This window comes from Drosophila tropicalis, unplaced genomic scaffold (assembly GCF_018151085.1).
Source record: "Drosophila tropicalis isolate 14030-0801.00 unplaced genomic scaffold, ASM1815108v1 contig_1070, whole genome shotgun sequence".
Lineage (NCBI taxonomy): Eukaryota > Metazoa > Arthropoda > Insecta > Diptera > Drosophilidae > Drosophila > Drosophila tropicalis.
Genome location: NW_027172434.1, coordinates 4,382 through 22,980, shown reverse-complemented (window position 1 = coordinate 22,980; position 18,599 = coordinate 4,382). Strand labels below are relative to the sequence as shown.

Genomic DNA, 18,599 nt, shown 5'->3' with positions numbered 1-18,599 from the left:
CAATATCATATGGGATATGCATTTTGTATAATATCTCATATCATATGAAAAAATATCATAACGTATGGGATTTATTTATTATTGCACCTTTTATATGAAAAAAATTTTACTCAATATTAAAAATATAAATTATGCCCACTTATCATATGGGAACATCCATATCATATGGGAAATGCATATCGTATGAACATCGCATATCATATGAAAAAATATCATAACGTATGGGATTTATTTATTATCCCATTTATATGAAAAAAATTTCAATATCATATGGGAACATCCATATCATATTTTTTTTCATTTTGTATAAATATCTCATATCATATGAAAAAAAATATCATAACGTATGGGATTTATTTATTATCCCATTTATATGAAAAATTTCAATATCATATAGGGAACTTCCATATCATATGGGATATGCATTTTGTATAAATATCTCATATCATAGTAAACCAGAGGGCCGGGGCTAGCCGACCGCGTCAAAGTTTGTCATGCGCCAAGCTTTCTTGGTAACCTTCTTTCCTTACCTATTAGCCATCAATGTGGAAGAACGTTTTATCTAAAAAGGCTTTTTAAGCTCTGAAAAAAAGGCCTCTTTTTTTTACATATCATAGGAAATAACGGAAGATATTGATCAAAGTCACTGTTTTCCCTACCGATCGTTCCCTATGGAGCTTATATGATATAGTCACCCAATCTTTATCAAATTCGGCACAGTCATTAACATATTTTATATTAAGATTTTAAGAAATGTTTAATTTAAAAGCAGATCGCGTTAAAAGTAACGAAGTTATTTGCAAAAGTCACTGTTTTTCGACCAATCGTTCCTATGGGAGCTATGATATAAAGTCACCTGATCTTGATCAAATTTGGCATAGTCGCTTATAGGCGTAGTAAACTCTCTAATATTAAGTTTCACGACAATGGCTCAGAAAATAACGAAGGTATTGAGAAAGTCACTGTTCGTGACTTGGCCGTTTTATTATGGGAGCTATATTATATAGTCACCCGATCTTGACCAAATTTGGCATAGTCGCTTATAGAGCAATGTAACCAAACTCTCTAATATTATTAAGTTTCGACCACATATGCTCACGAAAATAACGAAGTTATTGAGAAAGTCACTGTTCGTGACTTGGCCGTTTGATGGGAGCTACTATAGGATACAGTCACCCGATCTTGATCAAATTTGGCATAGTCGCTACTTAGTAGCGTAGTAAATATTATATAATATTAAGTTTCACGATAATAGCATAGAAAATAACAAAGTTATTGAGAAAAGTCACTATTCGTGACTTTGGGGTTTGTGTATGGTAGCTATATGATGATAGTGGTCCGATCCGGCTGAATCCGAGATATACAACGCCTGCAGTATATACAAGCCTACGTGCAAAATTTCAGCTCTGTAGCTCTTACGGTCTAGGAGGAGTTTGCGTTGATCCAGACGGACGGACGGACGGACGGACGGATGGCTATAGTTGAACTCGTCTCGTCGTGCTGATCAAGAATATATAATTCTTTATGTGGGGAGAGGCTCTTCTTTTATGCGGTGCCCCCCTTCGACCAAAAATAAAAAACCCCTTTTGCAAGGGGAAAAAAATATCATAACGTATGGGATTTATTTATTATCCCATTTAATATGAAAAAATACAAAAAAAAAAAAAAAAAGTTTTGCCCATTTATCATATGGGAACATCCATATCATATGGGATATGCATATCGTATGAACATCTCATATCATATGAAAAATATCATAACGTATGGGATTTATTTATTATCCCATTTATATGAAAAAAAATTTTTACTCAGTATTGAAAATATTTATTTTGCCCATTTATCATATGGGAACATCCATATCATATGGGATATGCATATCGTATAAATATCTCATATCATATGAAAAAATATCATAACGTATGGGGCTTATTTATTATCCCATTTATATGAAAAAAATTTTACTCAATATTAAAAATATAAATTTTGCCCATTTATCATATGGGATCATCCATATCATATGGGATATGCATATCGTATAAAAACATATTTATAAAAAAAAATGTTAATTTATTAGGGTGGACCGTTCCATCATAAAAGGGGGGTTTTGAGAAAGGGTGGCCACAAACCTACTTAGTGGTGTGATGTCGAGCATGGTCAGTCCTATGTAATATCGGTACAGTTCTCAAATACATATGTCTTATGCATTTCAATTTATTTATATATTATAATGAAGTTTAATGGTATTTATAAAAATACATATGAAAAATTATTGTTGAGTGGTACCTTCAAACATAAATGGGCGATTTCGAGAAAGCGTGGCACAAAACCTACTTAGGTGGTGTGATGTCGAGCATGGTCAGTCATATGTAATATCGGTACAGTTCTCAAATACATATGTCTTATGCATTTATAATCGGCAATGTCAATTTATTTATATATTATAATGAAGTTTAATGGTATTTATAAAAATACATATGAAAAATTATTGTTGAGTGGTACCTTCAAACATAAATGGGCGATTTCGAGAAAGCGTGGCACAAAACCTACTTAGGTGGTGTGATGTCGAGCATGGTCAGTCATATGTAATATCGGTACAGTTCTCAAATACATATGTCTTATGCATTTATAATCGGCAATGTCAATTTATTTATATATTATAATGAAGTTTAATGGTATTTATAAAAATACATATGAAAAATTATTGTTGAGTGGTACCTTCAAACATAAATGGGCGATTTCGGAGAAAGCGGGGCAAAAAACCTACTCATGATGAACAGTGGTTGTTCAGACTAATTGAAGGTTATGCTCTACTTCAAATTTAATATATCAAATAAAAAGATAATGAAAAAGCCTACCAAGGTATTCCAAGGTGTATGATGAAACGGTCTTAGGAGCGTTCTCTCTGCTGAAGTTTATTCACTGGTTATATTTGGATTTATCGTTAATACAAAATAAAGATTATGAGCATTAAATTAGTTCTTAGTTTAATTGTTCATAATCTTTAACCTTTTATATAAAAAGGTAAATATGAGAATTGCGTCATAAATCTTGTTATGTTCGCAAATTAACTAATTGATCTTTTATATAGAGCAAAATTATTATTTTTTTTTATTAAAATCAAGTCATTTTTATTGAATTAACTTTTCCTTATAATTAAAAAACATTCGTCACATTAAATTTGAGTGATGGTTTTACTTAATATATAAAATCACACATTAAATATCAATTTCTATTTAAATTTTAAATTTAATATCAAAATACAAATGTTTATTTTATTTGAAAATAAACAAAATTAAAGCAAATGTGATTATATATTTTGTAAGTGTAAAAATAAAGATATTTTTGATCATTATTATTGAAAATTTATACAATTAATGAAAAACGAAAATGAACGCTATTAAATTTTGGCCGTATTCGTAAAATGTTACCACAAATAATATATTTTATTTTATTGAAAAATATATAATATTGTCAAGTATCTTTAAATATTTTAAAATATGCGTTTGTCTAAATTCATATATTCATGTTTTTAACAACACATTAAATAATAACATTATTCTGGTTGATCCTGCCAGTAGTTATATGCTTGTCTCAAAGATTAAGCCATGCATGTCTAAGTACACACGAATTAAAAGTGAAACCGCAAAAGGCTCATTATATCAGTTATGGTTCCTTAGATCGTTAACAGTTACTTGGATAACTGTGGTAATTCTAGAGCTAATACATGCAATTAAAACACGGACCTTTTGGGACGTGTGCTTTTATTAGACTAAAACCAAGCGATCAATTGATCGTTATATTGGTTGAACTCTAGATAACATGCAGATCGTATGGTCTTGTACCGACGACAGATCTTTCAAATGTCTGCCCTATCAACTTTTGATGGTAGTATCTAGGACTACCATGGTTGCAACGGGTAACGGGGAATCAGGGTTCGGTTCCGGAGAGGGAGCCTGAGAAACGGCTACCACATCTAAGGAAGGCAGCAGGCGCGTAAATTACCCACTCCCAGCTCGGGGAGGTAGTGACGAAAAATAACAATACAGGACTCATATCCGAGGCCCTGTAATTGGAATGAGTACACTTTAAATCCTTTAACAAGGACCAATTGGAGGGCAAGTCTGGTGCCAGCAGCCGCGGTAATTCCAGCTCCAATAGCGTATATTAAAGTTGTTGCGGTTAAAACGTTCGTAGTTGAACTTGTGCTTCATACGGGTAGTACAACATACATTTGTAGTTAGTACTATACCTTTATGTATGTAAGCGTATTATCGGTGGAGTTCTTATATGTAATTAAGTACTTGTACTTTTTTATATATTCCTCCTATTTAAAAACCTACATTAGTGCTCTTCATCGAGTGTTTTTGTGGGCCGGTACAATTACTTTGAACAAATTAGAGTGCTTAAAGCAGGCTTCAAATGCCTGAATATTCTGTGCATGGGATAATGAAATAAGACCTCTGTTCTGCTTTCATTGGTTTTCAGATCAAGAGGTAATGATTAATAGAAGCAGTTTGGGGGCATTAGTATTACGACGCGAGAGGTGAAATTCTTGGACCGTCGTAAGACTAACTTAAGCGAAAGCATTTGCCAAAGATGTTTTCATTAATCAAGAACGAAAGTTAGAGGTTCGAAGGCGATCAGATACCGCCCTAGTTCTAACCATAAACGATGCCAGCTAGCAATTGGGTGTAGCTACTTTTATGGCTCTCTCAGTCGCTTCCCGGGAAACCAAAGCTTTTGGGCTCCGGGGGAAGTATGGTTGCAAAGCTGAAACTTAAAGGAATTGACGGAAGGGCACCACCAGGAGTGGAGCCTGCGGCTTAATTTGACTCAACACGGGAAAACTTACCAGGTCCGAACATAAGTGTGTAAGACAGATTGATAGCTCTTTCTCGAATCTATGGGTGGTGGTGCATGGCCGTTCTTAGTTCGTGGAGTGATTTGTCTGGTTAATTCCGATAACGAACGAGACTCAAATATATTAAATAGATATCTTCAGGATTATGGTGTTGAAGCTTATATTGCCTTCATTCATGGTAGCAGTAAAATGTTTATTGTGTTTGAATGTGTTTATATAAGTGGAGCCGTACCTGTTGGTTTGTCCCATTATAAGGACACTAGCTTCTTAAATGGACAAATTGCGTCTAGCAATAATGAGATTGAGCAATAACAGGTCTGTGATGCCCTTAGATGTCCTGGGCTGCACGCGCGCTACAATGAAAGTATCAACGTGTATTTCCTAGACCGAGAGGTCCGGGTAAACCGCTGAACCACTTTCATGCTTGGGATTGTGAACTGAAACTGTTCACATGAACTTGGAATTCCTAGTAAGTGTGAGTCATTAACTCGCATTGATTACGTCCCTGCCCTTTGTGCACACCGCCCGTCGCTACTACCGATTGAATTATTTAGTGAGGTCTCCGGACGTGATCACTGTGACGCCTTGCGTGTTACGGTTGTTTCGCAAAAGTTGACCGAACTTGATTATTTAGAGGAAGTAAAAGTCGTAACAAGGTTTCCGTAGGTGAACCTGCGGAAGGATCATTATTGTATTTTCCAACCGTTATTAAAATAAATAAATTCCAAATTATTATAAGATATATAAGATGAAAATGAAATTAAAGATGAGAGCATAAGAACTAAATTCTATCCTATTTACCCAAGGATAAAAAAAAAAGAGTATAAAATTAAACAACAATTGACGGACGGTAGCAAAATATGCTAAAACTCTTTAAATTATGGTGTTTTGCCAGCCATAAATAAAAATTATGTATTCCGATCGGAGATTGAAAATGATTTTTGTATATCTTATTTATTTGCGTGTATATGTACCATAATATACAGGCGTTGCGTATTGTATTGGCCATTATTGGTTTGGGCATTCAATGGTTAAAGCAACATCCCAAATGTACAATGTTGTACCTGCATTTAAGGTTAACGTTTTACATAATTTGATCGCTTACAAAATTTATCATCTTTTATAAATTATCAAGTCCAGTATTCAATCATTTATGTTAACTAAGACATTTCGCAGCATTCGTTTGGGTTAAGATTTTATTGAAGGAATTGATATATGCCAGTAAAATGGTGTATTTTTAATTTCTTTCAATAAAAATATTATTGACGTAATGAAATAAACAAACAATTTATTAATCACTCTAAGCGGTGGATCACTCGGCTCATGGGTCGATGAAGAACGCAGCAAACTGTGCGTCATCGTGTGAACTGCAGGACACATGAACATCGACATTTTGAACGCATATCGCAGTCCATGCTGTTATGGTACTTTAATTAATTTTAGAGTGCTGCTTGGACTACATATGGTTGAGGGTTGTAAGACTATGCTAAATAAGTTGTTTTAGTATTTTACGAAATATTAAAGCATATGGTATATTATTGGATATATATATATATGTATATTCATAATATTAATAATAATTGAAACACATTGGCTCTCATATGTATGAGAAAAATGAAGATGTATAATTTTCTTTTTCAAATCAAATGATACTGAGGAATGTTTAGCATAAAAAATATAAAATTTTAATCTAGAATTGCCTCTTATTAATGATATGAAATGAAAAACAATTGTCATAATATTATTCTTCACTTAAATTAGAAATTTACAATGGTTTTAATATATTTAATAATATATTTGTGTGTATATACAACCTCAACTCATATGGGACTACCCCCTGAATTTAAGCATATTAATTAGGGGAGGAAAAGAAACTAACAAGGATTTTCTTAGTAGCGGCGAGCGAAAAGAAAATAGTTCAGCACTAAGTCACTTTGTCTTTATGGCAAATGTGAGATGCAGTGTATGGAGCATCAATATTCTAGTATGAGAAATTAACGATTTAAGTCCTTCTTAAATGAGGCCATTTACCCATAGAGGGTGCCAGGCCCGTATAACGTTAATGATTACTAGATGGTGTTTCCAAAGAGTCGTGTTGCTTGATAGTGCAGCACTAAGTGGGTGGTAAACTCCATCTAAAACTAAATATAACCATGAGACCGATAGTAAACAAGTACCGTGAGGGAAAGTTGAAAAGAACTCTGAATAGAGAGTTAAATAGTACGTGAAACTGCTTAGAGGTTAAGCCCGATGAACCTGAATATCCATTATGGAAAATTCATCATTAGAGTTGTAATATTTCAATAATATTATAATAATAGTGTGCATTTTTTCCATATAAGGACATTGTAATCTATTAACATGAACCAAATTTATCATAAAATATGACTTATAGTTTATTTAAATTATTTTGCTTGCATTTTAACATAGAATAAATGTCATTAATTTGATAAAGTGTTGATAGATTTATATGAATACAGTGCGTTAATTTTTCGGAATTATATAATAGCATGATTATCATTGATTTTCTGTGTTTATTATATGCACTTGTATGATTAACAATGCGAAAGATTCAGGATACCTTCGGGACCCGTCTTGAAACACGGACCAAGGAGTCTAACATATGTGCAAGTTATTGGGATATAAACCTAATAGCATAATTAACTTGACTAATAATGGGATTAGTTTTTTAACTATTTATAGTTAATTAACACAATCCCGGGGCGTTCTATATAGTTATGTATAATGATATTTATATTATTTATACCTCTAACTGGAACGTACCTTGAGCATATATGCTGTGACCCGAAAGATGGTGAACTATACTTGATCAGGTTGAAGTCAGGGGAAACCCTGATGGAAGACCGAAACAGTTCTGACGTGCAAATCGATTGTCAGAATTGAGTATAGGGGCGAAAGACCAATCGAACCATCTAGTAGCTGGTTCCTTCCGAAGTTTCCCTCAGGATAGCTGGTGCATTTAAATGTTATATAAAATAATCTTATCTGGTAAAGCGAATGATTAGAGGCCTTAGGGTCGAAACGATCTTAACCTATTCTCAAACTTTAAATGGGTAAGAACCTTAACTTTCTTGATATGAAGTTTAAGGTTATGATATATTGTGCCCAGTGGGCCACTTTTGGTAAGCAGAACTGGCGCTGTGGGATGAACCAAACGTAATGTTACGGTGCCCAAATTAACAACTCATACAGAAACCATGAAAGGCGTTGGTTGCTTAAAACAGCAGGACGGTGATCATGGAAGTCGAAATCCGCTAAGGAGTGTGTAACAACTCACCTGCCGAAGCAACTAGCCCTTAAAATGGATGGCGCTTAAGTTGTATACCTATACATTACCGCTAAAGTAGATGATTTATATTATTTATAATATAAATTTTGAAACTTTAGTGAGTAGGAAGGTACAATGGTGTGCTTAGAAGTGTTTGGCGTAAGCCTGCATGGAGCCGCCATTGGTACAGATCTTGGTGGTAGTAGCAAATAATCGAATGAGACCTTGGAGGACTGAAGTGGAGAAGGGTTTCGTGTGAACAGTGGTTGATCACGAGTTAGTCGGTCCTAAGTTCAAGGCGAAAGCCGAAAATTTTCAAGTTTTAAATATGTCAAATAAATTAATCTAAAGTAAAACACTTGAATAATTTTGAACGAAAGGGAATACGGTTCCAATTCCGTAACCTGTTGAGTATCCGTTTGTTATTAAATATGGGCCTCGTGCTCATCCTGGCAACAGGAACGACCATAAAGAAGCCGTCGAGAGGTATCGGAAGAGTTTTCTTTTCTGTTTTATAGCCGTACTACCATGGAAGTCTTTCGCAGAGAGATATGGTAGATGGGCTAGAAGAGCATGACATATACTGTTGTGTCGATATTTTCTCCTCGGACCTTGAAAATTTATGGTGGGGATACGCAAACTTCTCAACAGGCCGTACCAATATCCGCAGCTGGTCTCCAAGGTGAAGAGTCTCTAGTCGATAGAATAATGTAGGTAAGGGAAGTCGGCAAATTAGATCCGTAACTTCGGGATAAGGATTGGCTCTGAAGATTGAGATAGTCGGGCTTGATTGGGAAACAATAACATGGTTTATGTGCTCGTTCTGGGTAAATAGAGTTTCTATCATTTATGATAGTTATTTGTTCCCCGGATAGTTAGTTACGTAGCCAATTGTGGAACTTTCTTGCTAAAATTTTTAAGAATACTAATTAATTTTAATTAGTTCTTTTAAATTATAACGATTATCAATTAACAATCAATTCAGAACTGGCACGGACTTGGGGAATCCGACTGTCTAATTAAAACAAAGCATTGTGATGGCCCTAGCGGGTGTTGACACAATGTGATTTCTGCCCAGTGCTCTGAATGTCAAAGTGAAGAAATTCAAGTAAGCGCGGGTCAACGGCGGGAGTAACTATGACTCTCTTAAGGTAGCCAAATGCCTCGTCATCTAATTAGTGACGCGCATGAATGGATTAACGAGATTCCTACTGTCCCTATCTACTGGGAAGCAGGGCCTGATGAGCGCAGAAGGGGAGATTGACATACCGTAATTCATAAGTCGTGATTCAGGTCAAGTCGACTCGAAACCTCCAAGTGGTGCTTCCTGGGTACTGTTGAATTTCAGCAGTAGCTAATTCGAGCGGCGGGGTTTACCCATTTCCTGTTTGGCGGTGACAAAAATGGTTAGTAGTTTCGACTGCGAACAGCCGACCGGAACTGTGATTCGGTACTACGGGATGGGCTAGTTTGCCCACTAGCCCTTTGTGGTTGGCCCCCTTGTGGGAGATCGTAGTGGCTGTGGTTTAATACCCAGAGGTGGGTATGAGTTGAATAACTCAATACGTGGAGTTGCGTTATTCAGCCGGGTGCTGCACCCAAAGACCAGCAGAGGTTTTAGGTCGGCCTCGCCCCACCCAAGGGGGAATGTCATGTCCGCCCAACATGGCATTCAACTGGCACTGGAGAGATTCTGCATAAGCAGTTCTCAAACGGGCGTTTGGCGACGCATCGTATCGTCACGTGTACTATTTGTCCATTGTGGCATATTTGAGTGCCGTGGTAGTAAACCCTATTAATGGGTACGACGAGGGGAAGGCACGAATTGGAGAGACGGTGTCGTGCAGGATGTGATGCTCCCGAGACAACAAACCACATCTTGCAAAAATGCTATCGTACGCATGGGAGGCGGGTAGTAGACACAACAGCGTAGTAAATGCCGTCAAGCGGGGGCTTGAAGGCAGAGGCTGAAGTTGTCCATGTCGAACCAAGTCTGCATTGCGACTCGGGGTTAAATAAACCGGACCTGGTGGGATCCGACAAAATCACATTTATGTGATTGACATCCAGGTGGTGACAGACGGACATTCCTTAGACCAAGCGCATCAGCGTAAGGTTGAAAGGTACGACAGAGCTGACATAAGATCAAAACTGCGGCGATCTTTCGGAGCGACAGGTGACATCGAGTTTCACTCCGTCACACTCAACTGGAGAGGAGTCTGGAGCGGTCAGTCGGTCAAACGATTGATAGCATAAAGGACCTCCTCACCGCTAATGATAGCAAAATCATTAGCGTCAGAGCAGTGAACGGCGGAGTGACGTCATTCAAATACTTCATGTATTGTGCTGGGTATACGAGAGCTAGGCGTATCATACTCTAGCTTCTTATATTTTTGCCTGCTACCTTGGCATAACACCTAAAAAGGTACAAACATCGCACATCTATAGAATTGAGGTGGTTTTAGTACGTAGGCACTGTAGAACTTAATTGTTCTGATGACACAGTGAATCGTGCATGCGAGATTTTTCCATAAAGGTTTGCTCGTATCTTTAGAAGATTTCCTTCCTTAGCGATCAAAAAAAAAAAAAAAAAAAAAAAAAAAAATAGCCAAATGCCTCGTCATCTAATTAGTGACGCGCATGAATGGATTAACGAGATTCCTACTGTCCCTATCTACTATCTAGCGAAACCACAGCCAAGGGAACGGGCTTGGAATAATTAGCGGGGAAAGAAGACCCTTTTGAGCTTGACTCTAATCTGGCAGTGTAAGGAGACATAAGAGGTGTAGAATAAGTGGGAGATATTATTCCTTGTGTTTGATATCGCCAATGAAATACCACTACTCTTATTGTTTCCTTACTTACTTGATTAAATGGAACGTGTATCATTTCCTAGCCATTATACGGATATATTTATTATATCTTATGGTATTGGGTTTTGATGCAAGCTTCTTGATCAAAGTATCACGAGTTTGTTATATAATCGCAAACAAATTCTTTAATGAGAGATTGCATTTATGTATTTTCAATTTGAAATTTTTGGTATAACTCCAATTACTCAGGTATGATCCAATTCAAGGACATTGCCAGGTAGGGAGTTTGACTGGGGCGGTACATCTCTCAAATAATAACGGAGGTGTCCCAAGGCCAGCTCAGTGCGGACAGAAACCACACATAGAGCAAAAGGGCAAATGCTGACTTGATCTCGGTGTTCAGTACACACAGGGACAGCAAAAGCTCGGCCTATCGATCCTTTTGGTTTAAAGAGTTTTTAACAAGAGGTGTCAGAAAAGTTACCATAGGGATAACTGGCTTGTGGCGGCCAAGCGTTCATAGCGACGTCGCTTTTTGATCCTTCGATGTCGGCTCTTCCTATCATTGTGAAGCAAAATTCACCAAGCGTTGGATTGTTCACCCATGCAAGGGAACGTGAGCTGGGTTTAGACCGTCGTGAGACAGGTTAGTTTTACCCTACTAATGACAAAACGTTGTTGCGACAGCATTCCTGCGTAGTACGAGAGGAACCGCAGGTACGGACCAATGGCACAATACTTGTTCGAGCGAACAGTGGTATGACGCTACGTCCGTTGGATTATGCCTGAACGCCTCTAAGGTCGTATCCGTGCTGGACTGCAATGATAAATAAGGGGCAATTTGCATTGTATGGCTTCTAAACCATTAAAAGTTTATTTTATAAACGACAATGGATGTGATGCCAATGTTATTTGTAACATAGTAAATTGGGAGGATCTTCGATCACCTGATGCCGCGCTAGTTACTTATTAAAACATTATTTAATACAATGACAAAGCCTAGAATCAATTGTAAACGACTTTTGTAACAGGCAAGGTGTTGTAAGTGGTTGAGCAGCTGCCATACTGCGATCCACTGAAGCTTATCCTTTGCTTGATGATTCGATTTTTAAATTGCCGATGTATTTTTATTATATGGAGAGTATTTCATATAATAAGTATTATTATTTATTATAAGTATATAACTTAAAAGAACGAAAACGGCGGTTCCAACTGTGATCGTCATAATGTACCCAAATGAATCGTCATCATTTTAGTGACGCAACATATGTATTTTAAGAGATTCCTACTGTCCCTATTAAAAGGGAAAATAAAATTATTATAAGTATATAACTTAAAAGAACGAAAACGGCGGTTCCAACTGTGATCGTCATAATGTACCCAAATGAATCGTCATCATTTTAGTGACGCAACATATGTATTTTAAGAGATTCCTACTGTCCCTATTAAAAAGGGAAAATAAAATTATTATAAGTATATAACTTAAAAGAACGAAAACGGCGGTTCCAACTGTGATCGTCATAATGTACCCAAATGAATCGTCATCATTTTAGTGACGCAACATATGTATTTTAAGAGATTCCTACTGTCCCTATTAAAAAGGGAAAATAAAATTATTATAAGTATATAACTTAAAAGAACGAAAATGGCGGTTCCAACTGTGATCGTCATAATGTACCCAAATGAATCGTCATCATTTTAGTGACGCAACATATGTATTTTAAGAGATTCCTACTGTCCCTATTACAAAGGGAAAATAAAATTATTATAAGTATATAACTTAAAAGAACGAAAATGGCGGTTTCAACTGTGATCGTCATAATGTACCCAAATGAATCGTCATCATTTTAGTGACGCAACATATGTATTTTAAGAGATTCCTACTGTCCCTATTACATAGGGAAAATAAAATTATTATAAGTATATAACTTAAAAAAGAACGAAAATGGCGGTTTCAACTGTGATCGTCATAATGTATGCCAAATGAATCGTCATCATTTTAGTGATGCAATATATCTCATATAGATTTAAAAATAACTAATTATTATCATTATATCTTAAAAGAACGAAATATATTTAACTGTGATCGTCATAACGTATGGGATTTATTTATTATCCCATTTATATGAAAAAAAAATTGTTACTCACTCTTCAAAAATATTAATTTTGCCCATTTATCATAAAATGGGAACATCCATATCATATGGGATATGCATTTTGTATAAATATCTCATATCATATGAAAAAATATCATAACGTATGGGATTTATTTATTATCCCATTTATATGAAAAAAAATTTACTCACTATTAAAAATATTAATTTATGCCCATTTATCATATGGGAACATCCATATCATATGGGATATGCATTTTGTATAAATATCTCATATCATATGAAAAAATATCATAACGTATGGGATTTATTTATTATCCCATTTATATGAAAAAAATTTCAATATCATATGGGAACATCCATATCATAGGTGCATTTTGTATAAATATCTCATATCATATGAAAAATAATCATAACGTATGGGATTTATTTATTATCCCATTTATATGAAAAAATTTCAATATCATATGGGATATGCATTTTGTATAAATATCTCATATCATATGAAAAAATATCATAACGTATGGGATTTATTTATTATACCATTTATATGAAAAAAAATTTTACTCAATATTAAAAATATAAATTATGCCCACTTATCATATGGGAACATCCATATCATATGGGAAATGCATATCGTATGAACATCTCATATCATATGAAAAAATATCATAACGTATGGGATTTATTTATTATCCCATTTATATGAAAAAAATTTCAATATCATATGGGAACATCCATATCATATGGGATATGCATTTTGTATAAATATCTCATATCATATGAAAAAAATATCATAACGTATGGGATTTATTTATTATCTCATTTATATGAAAAAAATTTCAATATCATATGGGAACTTCCATATCATATGGGATATGCATTTTGTATAAATATCTCATATCATATGAAAAAATATCATAACGTATGGGATTTATTTATTATCCCATTTATATGAAAAAAATTTTACTTAATATTAAAAATATAAATTTTGCCCATTTATCATATGGGAACATCCATATCATATGGGATATGCATATCGTATGAACATCTCATATCATATGAAAAAATATCATAACGTATGGGATTTATTTATTATCCCATTTATATGAAAAAAATTTTACTCAGTATTGAAAATATTTATTTTGCCCATTTATCATATGGGAACATCCATATCATATGGGATATGCATATCGTATAAATATCTCATATCATATGAAAAAATATCATAACGTATGGGGCTTATTTATTATCCCATTTATATGAAAAAAAATTTTACTCAATATTAAAAATATAAATTTTGCTCATTTATCATATGGGATCATCCATATCATATGGGATATGCATATCGTATAAAAACATATTTATAAAAAAAAATGTTAATTTATTATTGAGCGGTACCTTCACACATAAATGGGCGATTTCGAGAAAGCGTGGCACAAAACCTACTTAGGTGGTGTGATGTCGAGCATGGTCAGTCATATGTAATATCGGTACAGTTCTCAAATACATATGTCTTATGCATTTATAATCGGCAATGTCAGTTTATTTATATATTATATTGAAGTTTACAGGACGACAAACGGCAGTATAAAAGAAGTAATGGTATTTATAAAAATACATATGAAAAATTATTGTTGAGTGGTACCTTCAAACATAAATGGGCGATTTCGAGAAAGCGTGGCACAAAACCTACTTAGGTGGTGTGATGTCGAGCATGGTCAGTCATATGTAATATCGGTACAGTTCTCAAATACATATGTCTTATGCATTTATAATCGGCAATGTCAATTTATTTATATATTATATTGAAGTTTAATGGTATTTATAAAAATACATATGAAAAATTATTGTTGAGTGGTACCTTCAAACGTAAATGGGCGATTTCGAGAAAGCGTGGCACAAAACCTACTTAGGTGGTGTGATGTCGAGCATGGTCAGTCATATGTAATATCGGTACAGTTCTCAAATACATATGTCTTATGCATTTATAATCGGCAATGTCAATTTATTTATATATTATAATGAAGTTTAATGGTATTTATAAAAATACATATGAAAAATTATTGTTGAGTGGTACCTTCAAACATAAATGGGCGATTTCGAGAAAGCGTGGCACAAAACCTACTTAGGTGGTGTGATGTCGAGCATGGTCAGTCATATGTAATATCGGTACAGTTCTCAAATACATATGTCTTATGCATTTATAATCGGCAATGTCAATTTATTTATATATTATAATGAAGTTTAATGGTATTTATAAAAATACATATGAAAAATTATTGTTGAGTGGTACCTTCAAACATAAATGGGCGATTTCGAGAAAGCGTGGCACAAAACCTAGCTTGGGTGGTGTGATGTCGAGCATGGTCAGTCATATGTAATATCGGTCACAGTTCTCAAATACATATGTCTTATGCATTTATAATCGGCAATGTCAATTTATTTATATATTATAATGAAGTTTAATGGTATTTATAAAAATACATATGAAAAATTATTGTTGAGTGGTACCTTCAAACATAAATGGGCGATTTCGAAAGCGTGGCACAAAACCTACTTAGGTGGTGTGATGTCGAGCATGGTCAGTCATATGTAATATCGGTACAGTTCTCAAATACATATGTCTTATGCATTTATAATCGGCAATGTCAATTTATTTATATATTATAATGAAGTTTAATGGTATTTATAAAAATACATATGAAAAATTATTGTTGAGTGGTACCTTCAAACATAAATGGGCGATTTCGAGAAAGCGTGGCACAAAACCTACTTAGGTGGTGTGATGTCGAGCATGGTCAGTCATATGTAATATCGGTACAGTTCTCAAATACATATGTCTTATGCATTTATAATCGGCAATGTCAATTTATTTATATATTATATTGAAGTTTAATGGTATTTATAAAAATACATATGAAAAATTATTGTTGAGTGGTACCTTCAAACATAAATGGGCGATTTCGAGAAAGCGTGGCACAAAACCTACTTAGGTGGTGTGATGTCGAGGCATGGTCAGTCATATGTAATATCGGTACAGTTCTCAAATACATATGTCTTATGCATTTATAATCGGCAATGTCAATTTATTTATATATTATATTGAAGTTTAATGGTATTTATAAAAATACATATGAAAAATTATTGTTGAGTGGTACCTTCAAACATAAATGGGCGATTTCGAGAAAGCGTGGCACAAAACCTACTTAGGTGGTGTGATGTCGAGCATGGTCAGTCATATGTAATATCGGTACAGTTCTCAAATACATATGTCTTATGCATTTATAATCGGCAATGTCAGTTTATTTATATATTATATTGAAGTTTAATGGTATTTATAAAAATACATATGAAAAATTATTGTTGACTGGTACCTTCAAACATAAATGGGCGATTTCGAGAAAGCGTGGCACAAAACCTACTTAGGTGGTGTGATGTCGAGCATGGTCAGTCATATGTAATATCGGTACAGTTCTCAAATACATATGTCTTATGCATTTATAATCGGCAATGTCAGTTTATTTATATATTATATTGAAGTTTAATGGTATTTATAAAAATACATATGAAAAATTATTGTTGACTGGTACCTTCAAACATAAATGGGCGATTTCGAGAAAGCGTGGCACAAAACCTACTTAGGTGGTGTGATGTCGAGCATGGTCAGTCATATGTAATATCGGTACAGTTCTCAAATACATATGTCTTATGCATTTATAATCGGCAATGTCAATTTATTTATATATTATAATGAAGTTTAATGGTATTTATAAAAATACATATGACAAATTATTGTTGGGTGGTACCTTCAAACATAAATGGGCGATTTCGAGAAAGCGTGGCACAAAACCTACTTAAGTGGTGTGATGTCGAGCATGGTCAGTCATATGTAATATCGGTACAGTTCTCAAATATATATGTCTTATGCATTTATAATCGGCAATGTCAATTTATTTATATATTATAATGAAGTTTAATGGTATTTATAAAAATACATATGAAAAATTATTGTTGAGTGGTACCTTCAAACATAAATGGGCGATTTCGAGAAAGCGTGGCACAAAACCTACTTAGGTGGTGTGATGTCGAGCATGGTCAGTCATATGTAATATCGGTACAGTTCTCAAATACATATGTCTTATGCATTTATAATCGGCAATGTCAATTTATTTATATATTATAATGAAGTTTAATGGTATTTATAAAAAATACATATGACAAATTATTGTTAGTGGTACCTTCAAACATAAATGGGCGATTTCGAGAAAGCGTGGCACAAAACCTACTTAGGTGGTGTGATGTCGAGCATGGTCAGTCATATGTAATATCGGTACAGTTCTCAAATACATATGTCTTATGCATTTATAATCGGCAATGTCAATTTATTTATATATTATAATGAAGTTTAATGGTATTTATAAAAATACATATGAAAAATTATTGTTGAGTGGTACCTTCAAACATAAATGGGCGATTTCGAGAAAGCGTGGCACAAAACCTACTTAGGTGGTGTGATGTCGAGCATGGTCAGTCATATGTAATATCGGTACAGTTCTCAACTACATATGTCTTATGCATTTATAATCGGCAATGTCAATTTATTTATATATTATAATGAAGTTTAATGGTATTTATAAAAATACATATGAAAAATTATTGTTGAGTGGTACCTTCAAACATAAATGGGCGATTTCGAGAAAGCGTGGCACAAAACCTACTTAGGTGGTGTGATGTCGAGCATGGTCAGTCATATGTAATATCGGTACAGTTCTCAAATACATATGTCTTATGCATTTATAATCGGCAATGTCAATTTATTTATATATTATATTGAAGTTTAATGGTATTTATAAAAATACATATGAAAAATTATTGTTGAGTGGTACCTTCAAACATAAATGGGCGATTTCGAGAAAGCGTGGCACAAAACCTACTTAGGTGGTGTGATGTCGAGCATGGTCAGTCATATGTAATATCGGTACAGTTCTCAAATACATATGTCTTATGCATTTAAAATTAATATGGTACAGTAAACATATGCTTATCTTTTAATCGGCAATGTCAGTTTATTTATATATTATATTGAAGTTTAATGGTATTTATAAAAATACATATGAAAAATTATTGTTGAGTGGTACCTTCAAACATAAATGGGCGATTTCGAGAAAGCGTGGCACAAAAACCTACTTAGGTGGTGTGATGTCGAGCATGGTCAGTCATATGTAATATCGGTACAGTTCTCAAATACATATGTCTTATGCATTTATAATCGGCAATGTCAATTTATTTATATATTATAATGAAGTTTAATGGTATTTATAAAAATACATATGAAAATTATTGTTGAGTGGTACCTTCAAACATAAATGGGCGATTTCGAGAAAGCGTGGCACAAAACCTACTTAGGTGGTGTGATGTCGAGCATGGTCAGTCATATGTAATATCGGTACAGTTCTCAAATACATATGTCTTATGCATTTATAATCGGCAATGTCAATTTATTTATATATTATAATGAA

The 18,599-nt window shown here is 34.2% G+C and overlaps 2 non-coding genes and 1 pseudogene across 2 annotated transcripts; all 3 read left to right on the top strand.

Annotated features, from left to right (window-relative positions):
* Positions 1-3,555: 3,555 nt before the first annotated feature.
* Positions 3,556-5,550, top strand: LOC137572650 (small subunit ribosomal RNA). Its single transcript, XR_011031724.1, has one exon. It is a non-coding gene; the product is annotated as a small subunit ribosomal RNA (ribosomal RNA).
* Positions 5,551-6,157: 607 nt separating this feature from the next.
* LOC137572644 (5.8S ribosomal RNA) lies at positions 6,158-6,336 on the top strand. Its single transcript, XR_011031723.1, has one exon. It is a non-coding gene; the product is annotated as a 5.8S ribosomal RNA (ribosomal RNA).
* A 335-nt stretch (positions 6,337-6,671) lies between these two features.
* Positions 6,672-12,068, top strand: LOC137572656 (large subunit ribosomal RNA; annotated as a pseudogene).
* Positions 12,069-18,599: the final 6,531 nt, after the last annotated feature.